We start from the raw sequence: 10,578 nt of genomic DNA on the forward strand, positions 1-10,578 counted from the left end.
CTCAGCACGGCTGGAGAAGCGGTGCGTCGGTGCGTGCCTGGGATCTGAACCTGGGCCACCAGTAGCGGTGCGCGCGCACTTAACCGCTAAGCCATGGGGCCGACCCCAGCCCCACCTGCTTTTGACAAAAGCAGAGTCACCTGTCTCACAGATGTTCCAGGCACCCCCAGGACGCCGTGCACTTGGGCCTGTCTCTTCTTGCTGTGTCCTTGGGTCCCACACTCCAGTGGCAGGTACGGGGCTGCACAGAGACCAGACTTGCCATCACCCTCTCAGGCCCTCCAGGCTGTGCGGTGGGAGGCCCCAATGCTTACCTTCAGCACTGCCTTAGCCAGGAGCTGGGCCCTTCTCAGAAGCTCCCAGCTGCCATGTCAGACACACTCATTTACCACTTTCTCAGCCACACTGAGCTCTCCAGAACCTTCTGTGGCTCTCCATAGTCAGCAGCAAGAAGTTAAACCCCCTCTTCTGATCAGAGCTCGTCCTCAACAATTGGTCTCACTCCCTCCCAGCCCAGTGTCCACAGCATGGCCATAGAGATGGTTCCGGAACTCAAATCCCACACACACGCCCTGCTCTGCTGAATGTCAGCCTCAAGCGGGGGCCCTCTGAGAATTCCTGGTGGGAAGGAAAATGATGCAGCCACTGGGGAAAACAGTTTGGCAGTTCCTCAAAAGGTGAAGGTAGAGTTACCATATGACCCAACAATTCCACTTCTAGGTTCCCCCCGAGAGAACAGAATATGTCTGTCCAGACAGACACTTGCATGCAAATGTTCATAGCAGCGTTATATTGTATATAATTATATTGTTATTGCCAAAAGCAGAAACAACCCAAATGTCAGTAACGAATGAATGGATAAACAAAATGGGGTCTGTCCATACAACGGGATATTATTCAGCTATAAAAAAGGAATGAAGTTCTTTTTTTTTTTATAATTTTATTTATTTATGTATTTATTTTTTTCCCCCAAAGCCCCAGTAGATAGTTGTATGTCATAGCTGCACATCCTTCTAGTTGCTGTATGTGGGACGCGGCCTCAGCATGGCAGGAGAAGTGGTGCGTCGGTGCGCGCCCGGGATCCGAACCCGGGCCACCAGCAGCGGAGCGCGTGCACCTAACCGCTAAGCCACTGGGCCGGCCCAAGAAATGAAGTTCTGACACACACTACAACGTGGATGAACCCTGAAGACATCACTCTGAAGTGAAAGAAGCCAAACTCAAAGGGACTCATACTGTATCATTCTATTTTACGAAATGTTTAGAATAGGCAATCCACAGAGACAGCAGATTAGGGGCTGGAGAGAAAGTGCTGACAGGCGTGGGGTTCCCTTCTCTTCTGGGGTGATGAAAACATTTCAAAACTATGTAGAGGTGAGGATTGTACAACATCATAAATGTACAAAAAGCCACTGAATTGTACACTTTAAAATGGTTAAAATGGGGCCGGCCCCATGGCTTAGCGGTTAAGTGTCCGCACTTCGCTGCTGGTGGCCTGGGTTCAGATCCTGGGCGCGCACCGACGCACTGCTTCTCAGGCCATGCTGAGGCCGCGCCCACATACAGCAACTAGAAGGATGTGCAGCTATGACATGCAACTATCTACTGGGGCTTTGGGGGAAGGAAAAAAAAAAAAGGAGGAGGATTGGCAATAATTTTATTTATTTATTTTTCCCCCAAAGCCCCAGTAGATAGTTGCATGTCATAGCTGCACATCCTTCTAGTTGCTGTATGTGGGACGCGGCCTCAGCATGGCTGGAGAAGCGGTGCGTAGGTGCGTGCCAGGGATCCGAACTCAGGCCGCCAGCAGCGGAGCGTGCGCACTTAACCGCTAAGCCACAGGGCCAGCCCAGGATTGGCGATAGATGTTAGCTCAGAGCCGGTCTTCCTCAGCAAAAAGAGGAGGATTAGTACGAATGTTAGCTCAGGGCTGATCTTCCTCACACACACAAAAAAATGGTTAAAATGGTGAATTTTGTGTTATGTGAATTTTACCTCAAGTAAAAAAAATACGAATCAGCTCTGGGGACTGAACCCAGATTCCTTGCTGGAGTTTAAAGGGTCCTCACTGCCCCATCGCCCCCACAGGCGTAACCTGCAGTTCCCTGAGTGCATCAGCGTCTCCTGCCCCTAGGCCTTTGCACACGCTGCCCCTTCCACCTGTAATGTTTTTGTCTCCCACCTTTGCTCAGCTGAGTTCCCTCTGTCTCCCCCATCCCCAGTGAATGACACTGATCTGGTGCCCATGGTGTACACAAGTGAACAGCAGGACTGAACAGGAGTGGAGGAGCCACCACCTTTAAAGGCAGTGGCTGGGAGACTGGGCTCAGGGGTCAGGTGCCCAAGTTTCAATTTCTGCTCTGCCACAACCTGTGCAACCTTGGGCAGGTAACTCAACTTCTCTGTGCCTCTGCTTTCTCATCTTTGAAACAAGGATAATAAAAGCACTGAAGCCCTAGGGTTGTGGAGAAGGTTAATAGGGTTACCACATGCACAGTGTAGAACAGGGCCTGGAACCAATCGCTGTAGAAATACTAGCTGTTTATACAACTACTGTTTAGTTGGGAAACAACTTGTCATGCAGGCAGCAGCTGCGGTGTTTGCCAGCAGAGCAGTTGATGGTGCTCAGGCCCGACAGTCGCTCCTGCTCTGATCCATGGGGTGAGTGGGGACCATGCCACCCCTGGCCCTTGGACCTGTGCCCCTGTGCCAATCATTAATGATTATCCCCATTTGTTTAACAAAATTTGCTAACTGAGTTCCTATCTGGGATAGTGAGGATGGACAAGCTAACTATCATAAAGTGAAGAGCAATTACTCAGACAGACCCAGATGAGCTCCAAGCGGGCACGAGGTGGGCACAGGGCTGCAGTTTGTGGCTTCCAGCAGCTTCCATGAGGAGATGACCTTCCCCCAAGATCTGAAGAAGGTGGAGCGACCTCAATCTGGGGGAGGGGACCCGGCAGGGAGGACCCATGGTGGGACCTGGGGGGGTCTCCCAGGGATGAGAGGCAGCATGCATGTGTGCATTGCGGATGTGTATGTGTGTGAGTGTGGTGCACAGTGTGTGCATCTTGCCAGTTAGCGCCCAGCCACTGGCCTAGGAAAACTCCAGGAAATGCTGGGGTCACCCAGGGCCCCGTCTGGACAGAGGCCCTCGTGGGAGCAGAGAAGAGCAGCCTTTCATTTCCAGGTGCTCCGTGCCAACAGCAAGACTAATCGGGCAGAGGCAGGCAGAGGTGGGCAGCCCCAACTCACACCAGGAGGGAAATGGAACTGAGTTCGTGCCCCTAGCCAACCTCCCAGGATCAGCCTGGCACAGGCTAAGCTAGGGTGGAGGCCAAGGCTGGGCTGCAATTCTAGCACCAACGGGCATTTGCTCTAGAGGCAGCCACTAGTCATTCATAGTTATTTAAATTATTAAAATTAAATAAAAGTAAACATCCACGGGGCTGACCTCATGGCATAGTAGTTAAGTTCCTGCACTCTGCTTCAGCGGCCTGAGGTTCGGAGGTTCAGATCCCGGGCACGGACATACGCACCACTTATCAAGCCATGCTGTGGCGGCGTCCCACATACAAACTAGAGCAAGATGGGCACACATATTAGCTCAGGGCTAATCTTCATCACCAAAAAGAGGAGGATTGGCAGTAGATGTTAGCTCAGGGCCAATCTTCCTCACACACAAAAAAGTAAATATGTAGTTCCTCAGTCTCACTAGCCATGTGGGCCCATGAGTGACAGGTATTTTCTGGAGCTTGCCTGCTGCCACCCACCGCTGGTGGACTCAAGCAGGTTCAAAGTGGCCCCACGCCCTCTTCCTGGTCAGGAAGCAGGTCCCTGTGACTTCTTCTGCAGTCCAAGAGTGGCGCCCCTTTGCCCCCAACCCTGCTCGGCCCACGTGGAAGGATGTCCAGTGGTGATCCCCCTGCAGGTGGCCTTTCTTCTGGCTGCATCCCCTCTCACCTCTGCCCTACAGCCTCTGGCCCAGCCCCAAGCCCTGCCATCCTCTGTCCCCTGTCATCTCCTGCCAGGTGGGGTCCTCTAGTCAGGGTCTAGACATGTTCCTGCCCCTCCCTGCCCTTCCATCTCCCTGGAGAGACCCTTCTTGTAGCCATGGGGATGGGCAGGGCTGTAAATGCCAGCCCAGGTGTCAGGGACGGTGGCCTGCAGGTGGGGGTGATGCCCACACAACTGGAGCATCTGTGGTTCTAGCCTGGCCTGAAAGAAGTTGGGGCGAGCCCCAGATGCCAATCCTTGATGGGCCGTGCTGCTGGCCTGCCAGGGCAAGGCTGGGAGGGTCATGCCTGTCCCTGGCCTCCGGTGGTCTTGTCTCTCTCGTGGCCCACCCTGTGTGCCCCACGGCCAGGCTGGCTGGGAGACCTCAGGTCTGGTGCCCGGCATTTGTGCTCAGACCGCTGATCTCTGCATCTCCGGCTGTGCTGCATGACTAGGCAGTGAGTCACTGGGCCGAGCTTCTGCCGGGGGCCCCATCTGCCCCAGGTGAGCAGAGCCTCTGCAGGTGCCACCCAGTGAGCTGGCGGCCATGGGCACTTCCCCAGCACCCCTTTCCCGAGGCCTCACAGGTCTGCCCACCCAGGCAAGCTTGGGGCTCCTGCCACACACCCCAAAGGCCCTGTGGAGCAGTCCCTGGTGGTGTGAGGGACGGGGCCTCTGATGACAGAGGGACTCTCCCAGCAGCCTCTTCCGGCAAGAATACCCTACTGACTCAGCTGGCAGAGGGTAGTCAGGTTGAGTGACCCAGCCCTGGCCAATCCTAAACATGATCCCTTGGGAGGCCTCCGGGAGGGGTGTCCTGGGTGCTGGGGCAGGAGCTGAGAGTTCCGGGGTCAAATCAAGGCTAGATTTGTAATGCTGTCAACTGGGGCTCACTACCGTGGTCTGGGAGCCAGGGGAGTTAGAGGAGGCAGCTGGGGAGGGTCTAGCACTGTGCAAGCAGGACACACGAGCATCCTGGGAAAGGTCAGCTGCCAGGATTGTTGCAAATAACCGTGGTGATGTTGAGAAAGGGCTGAGGTGGTTAAGGCAGCTGACTCGAGACCACCTCTGCTCCAACCAAGCATGGATTCCAGAAATGCTGATCAATTCAGAGCAAACCCCAAGAAACTAGAAGGAGAAAATTAGTGTTAAAAAGGGCAGAGATCAATGGAGGAGGGAGAGAGATGGAAGAGTAGAGATGAACAAAACCAAAAGCTGGTTCATCGAAAAGAGTAATCACATGAATGAACTCTGGCAGGAAGAGGAAGGGAAAGCAAGACGATGGAGATCAAATATTTAGGAGAGGAAATCACTGCAGACCCAGCACGGATTCTAAATAACAGAATCAGGAACACATAAACTAATAAATTGGAAAACCTAAATGAAGTAGATAAATTCCTGGAAAAATACAAAATTACACAAATAAGGGCAAAAAGAAGCAAAGAACAGGAATAGATCAAAAAGTGGTTGTCAGAGCCCTCCCCTCCCCCAGCTTGGAGCCCAGCCTGCTTTACGAGGGAGTCCCACCCCGATTCCAGGGACCAGTTAATTCCTGTCATGGACAGAATGTTCCAGAAAGTGGGAAAGAGTGGGATGTGTCCAGCTCACTGTATGAGGCAAGGGCAATTGTGGCTCCTAACCAGACAAAGACAAAGAGAACCTGAGAGGCCTGTCTCACTCAGGAAGTTCGCCGCAAAAAATCTGAAATAAAATACTAGGTGACTAGACCGAATTCTAAGGGCAGACCTCATGTTCTGGGTTTCTCCAGTTTAATACCAAATGTATCAATGCAATTTACTCCATTAATAGAGTAAAGGAGAAAGATCCTATGATTAACAATAGGTACAAAAAAGCATTTGACGCTTGTATTAAATACACTAGATTTCATCTATTTTGTTACTAACTAAAAAGCTCTTAGCACAATAGAAATAGAAGAGCATTTCCTTCACATGGTGGAGGTTACACACCCAAGCCTACAGCACCTGTATGTGCGATGGAGTAACTGCAGTGGCCACGACCGTGACCAGGACAAGCTACCTAGTGACACTGATTTTTCACACAGGCCCAGAGGCTATGTGATCTGGCAATCGCACTCTGCTATCCACTGAATGTTGGTGTCCCCCCAGATTCCTATGTTGAAACCTACTCCCCAGTGAGATGGTGTTAGGAGATGAGGCCTTTGGGAAGTAATCAGGTCATGAAAGCAGAGCCCCGTGATGGGACTAGAGCCCCTATAAGAAGCCCGAGAGCTTGCTCTCACTCTCTGCTCTCTGCCATATGAGGAGGCAGCAAGAAGACAGCCATCTGCAAGTCAGGAAGCAGGCTCTCACCAGACACCAGATCTGATGGCACCTTGATCCTGGACCTCCAGCCTCCAGAACTGTGAGAAATAAAGGTTTGTTTCTGGCCTATGGTATTCCGTCATAGCAGCCTGAACTAAGACATGCTCCTAGGTATTTACCCAAATGAGTCAAAAACATGTCCACACAAAAAACCTTCACGTGAATGTTTACAGCAGGTTTGTTCATAATTGCCCCAAACTGGAAGGAAGCAAGATGTCCTTCAGTAGATGAGTGGATACACAAACTGGAACATATGTACAACGGAACATTATTCAGCAATAAGAAGGAATGAGCTACCAAGCCACACAAAGGCATGAATGAATTGTAAATGCGTATTGCTAAGTGAAAGAAGCTGGTTGAAAATGGCTCCCTACTGTATGATTCCCTTTATATGACATTCTGGAAAAAGCAAAACTTTGGAGACAGTATAAAGATCTGTGGTTGCCAGGGTTAGGGGGAGGGAGGGAGGAATAGGTGGAGCTAGGAGGATTTTTAAGGTAGTAAGACTATTCTGTATGATACTGTAATGCTGGATACATGAAACTACACGTTTGTTAAAACACATAGACTATACAGCAGAAAGAATGAGCCTTACTGTATGCAAATTTAAAAGAATCATTTAGGAGATGGGGGATCTCAGGACGGAATGACAGAATAATCTAGCTGCATTACGAATGTAGGAAACCTCCTCACTGAGGGGCTGGGGAAGGTGCTGACCTCAGTCACATTGGAGATGAGTGGGGTCTGAGAGATTAAAGGCGCAGGAACTGCACACAGACCATGCTGTAGTTGCTAGAGTTGTTTCCCACAGGCTGCTAGTCAATTCTGAAACCATGGTCCATGTGCACTGGAGCTGAGCCACTGAGTACGTGGGTGATGGATGCCGGGAGCCAGGGTTCTCACTGCTGGAGTGGGAGCTGACAGATAAACAAGGGGGAGGGTAGATTGATCCAGAAGGTTATGAGTTAGAGTTGGAGACATCAGTAGGAACTTGTGCTTAATATGGACACTTATGGAAAATGTAGACACATTTACCAATGTGTGTATATACATGGGTTAGCACACACACAGACATCTCCTTGCTCTGTCAGCTGAGAAGCAATAACACCAAGTAGCAATAAGCATACTTAGCACCCAGATCTTGGTCTCTAACACCATTCTCCAAAAAAGGAATGAGTGGTCCTGGGGAAATGGCTGGTTTGAGGAATGGGACAATGAATACACAAGATGATCCTGGAACGTCTTATAGTGCTAGTGTTATGGACTGAATTGTGTCCCCCGACCAAAAAAATTCACAAGTGAAGCCCTAGCCCCCAGTGGGACTGTATTTGGAGATGTGGCCTTTAGGAGCTAATTGAGGTTAAATGAGGTCATAAGGGTGGGGCCTTGATCAATAGGACCCGTGTGCTTACGAGAACAGGAGAGACACCAGGAGTGAGCACACAGGGGAGAGACCACGTGAGGACACAGGGAGAAAGCAGCCATCTACATGCCAAGGAGAGAGGCCTCAGGAGAAACCAACCTGCCGGCACCTTGATCTGGGCCTTCTCACCTCCAGGATTGTGAGGAATAAGTATCTGTTGTTTAAGCTCCCAGTCTGTGGTGCTTTGTTATGGTATCCCTAGCTGACTAGGGCAACTGGAAAGTAAAGAAGTGTTAAAAACCAAACCACGGCCAGCCCCTGTGGTCTAGTGGTTAAGTGATGCACTCCACTTCAGTGGCGCGGGTTCTGTTCTCTCGGGTGCAGACCTACACCACTTGTCTGTCAGTGGCCATGCTGTGGTGGTGGCTCACATACAAAAGGAGGAAGATTGGCAACAGATGTTAGCTCAGGGTGAATCTTCCTCAGCAAAAGAACAAATAAATAAAAAAATAAAAAATAAATAAAAACCAAACTCAAACAACCACCCACGACCAGGGGTTGTGTTAAATAACACCAAATGAAGGCACTCCTGATGTCTAAAGCTGGCAGAGTGTGAGCACAAAAGAAAGAATGTAGCATTGTTTTAAAACACAAAGTAGAAAAATAGGTACCTATGAGTCCATATGGTTATAAAAATGATTGAATAAATAAATGAGAAGAAAAGACCAATCTCTCTTGCAGAATTCCAAATAACATATGCAGATACTCTGCCTTTAGGGAGGGGCATAGTGATGTCTTCCCAAAGAGCACAGGATGGAAAGGGGGGAAAGAACAACAAGGGGAGACACCTGCAAACACACCTCAGCTAGGTGACCAAGGTCATGTCAACAGAGACGAGTCCTGAGAGAGCACGGACCCCTGACAGGACGTGAGGAGGAGGCACTGGACCCTTTTCCTCCCCCAAACCCACAAGCCCAGGCTCATCACAAGCAAACATCAGACAAATCCCAGCAGAGGGACAGTCTCCAAAGTCCCCGACCAGCACTCCGCAAAGTGTCGTGGTCATCTGGGACGAGGAAAGTCTGAGAGACCGTCAGAGCCCAGAGGAGCCTCAGGAGACGGGATGACCAAACGTTAGGTGGGATCCAGGATGGGGTCCCGGAGTTGTAAAAACTAAGGAAACTGAGAAAGCCTGGACTTTAGTTCCTACTAATGTATCAATATTGGCTCATTAATTGTAACAAATGCACCATACTCATGTAAGATGTTAGTAACAGCGGAAATTGGATGTAAGGTATATGGAAACTCTGTACTATCTTCACAACTTTTCTGTAAATCTAAATCTGTACTAAAATAAGAAGCTATTTAAAAAGTAAAAAACAAAACAAAACAAAATTGCCTTAAGCTCCTGATTGTTACCATAACAAGTTAAAGAGCTTCTCCATTATTCCTAGCTTGCTAATAACTTTAATGAGGGTGTATTTAAATCTATCATCCCCTGAGATGAAAAGAATACACGCACACATCTAGGGTTGTGGTTGCATACGGGGTCAAGGGGATGAGAGCAGAGAATGAATGAGTAAAATATAAATAGATGAAACCAGAGAGGGCCTTGCAATCATGAATCATGTTCAGATTCCATGACCTGAGGCGTGTGAATTCCACTCTCAGAAAGAAGGAAACTGGCTGTGAAATTGGAAGGCTAGTGCACAAGCCACAGAGCCTCTCTTAATTTCTGGTGAGCTGGGTGAAGCCTCCCAGTGTGGGGGTGGGGGGGAAGACACTAGCCACAGTCCCCTCACCTCGGGGCCTTCCAGGTCGGAGGAGGGAAGTGCTGAGCAAGGTGTGGGGGTGGGGGGGCTCAGCTGCCCAGGAAGACCAGTGTTGCATTATTGAGAAATTGTGGGAAATGGTTAAAAACAACAAGAAAATTGAAATGTTGTGACTTAAGAAATATACAAATAGAACTATTTTTAAATATACAGAGAGAACTAGAAAGTAAAGAAAGAGGGACAACGCAGAAAAAATATACTCATGATAGACCTTTGATGCCTGTTAGACCTAAAATCGCCCTGGCTAACTGTCCCTCTCCTGGCTTCCTACCCTAAGCCCCTGTACCTTCCACGGAGAGCTACGCGAGGGGCAATCCCTGAAGAACCATGCCGAGCCAGGGATTGGTTCTCATGTCTGCCTGCTTCTTCGGAGTTCCGTTTTCTTGGTAATCTGGAGTGTGTGTGTGTGGGGTGGTATGTCCTATACACAGATGATCCTGGGCTTGCGTCAGTGCCGGGGTCCCCTTCCCCAGGTGAGGGTGCTTGGATACCTCCCTTAAGGGGGCCAAATTTAGCAAAAATACATGATACCATGCTAAACTTGTACTTCAAATGAACAAGGAATATTTTTATTATGCGCAATATAGGTAAATCTATAGGGAGCAAAAATAGATTAGTGGTTGCCTAGGGCTGGGGAGAATGGGATGGAGAGTGACTGCTAATGGGTACACGATTTCTTTCTCAGGTGATGAAAATGTTCTAAAATTAGATAGTGGGGATGGCTGCACAACCCTGAACATACTGACAACCACTGAACCGCATACTTTCAATAACTGAATTTTATGGTAAGTGCATTGTATCTCAAATAATGACTGCATTTAATCTGGCAATCGCCCGCGCTCCTTCCAAGGGCGCGTCCCTGTCACGTCGTGGGGTCCTCGGGACTGCGTGCCTGGGGGGACCCTGGCGTGGTCCCAGGCGCCCACACCGCCTGTCTCTGGGACCCCAGGTGGGTCCTAGGTCGCGGGCGCGGGGCCACACGGCCGCGCTTTCAGTGACCAGAGAGTCAGGACCCCAGACCCACACGTGACCATGGCTCCTG

This window comes from Ceratotherium simum, chromosome 16 (genome assembly GCF_057802395.1).
Source record: "Ceratotherium simum simum isolate JZ-2026a chromosome 16, ASM5780239v1, whole genome shotgun sequence".
Taxonomy (NCBI): Eukaryota; Metazoa; Chordata; class Mammalia; order Perissodactyla; family Rhinocerotidae; genus Ceratotherium; species Ceratotherium simum.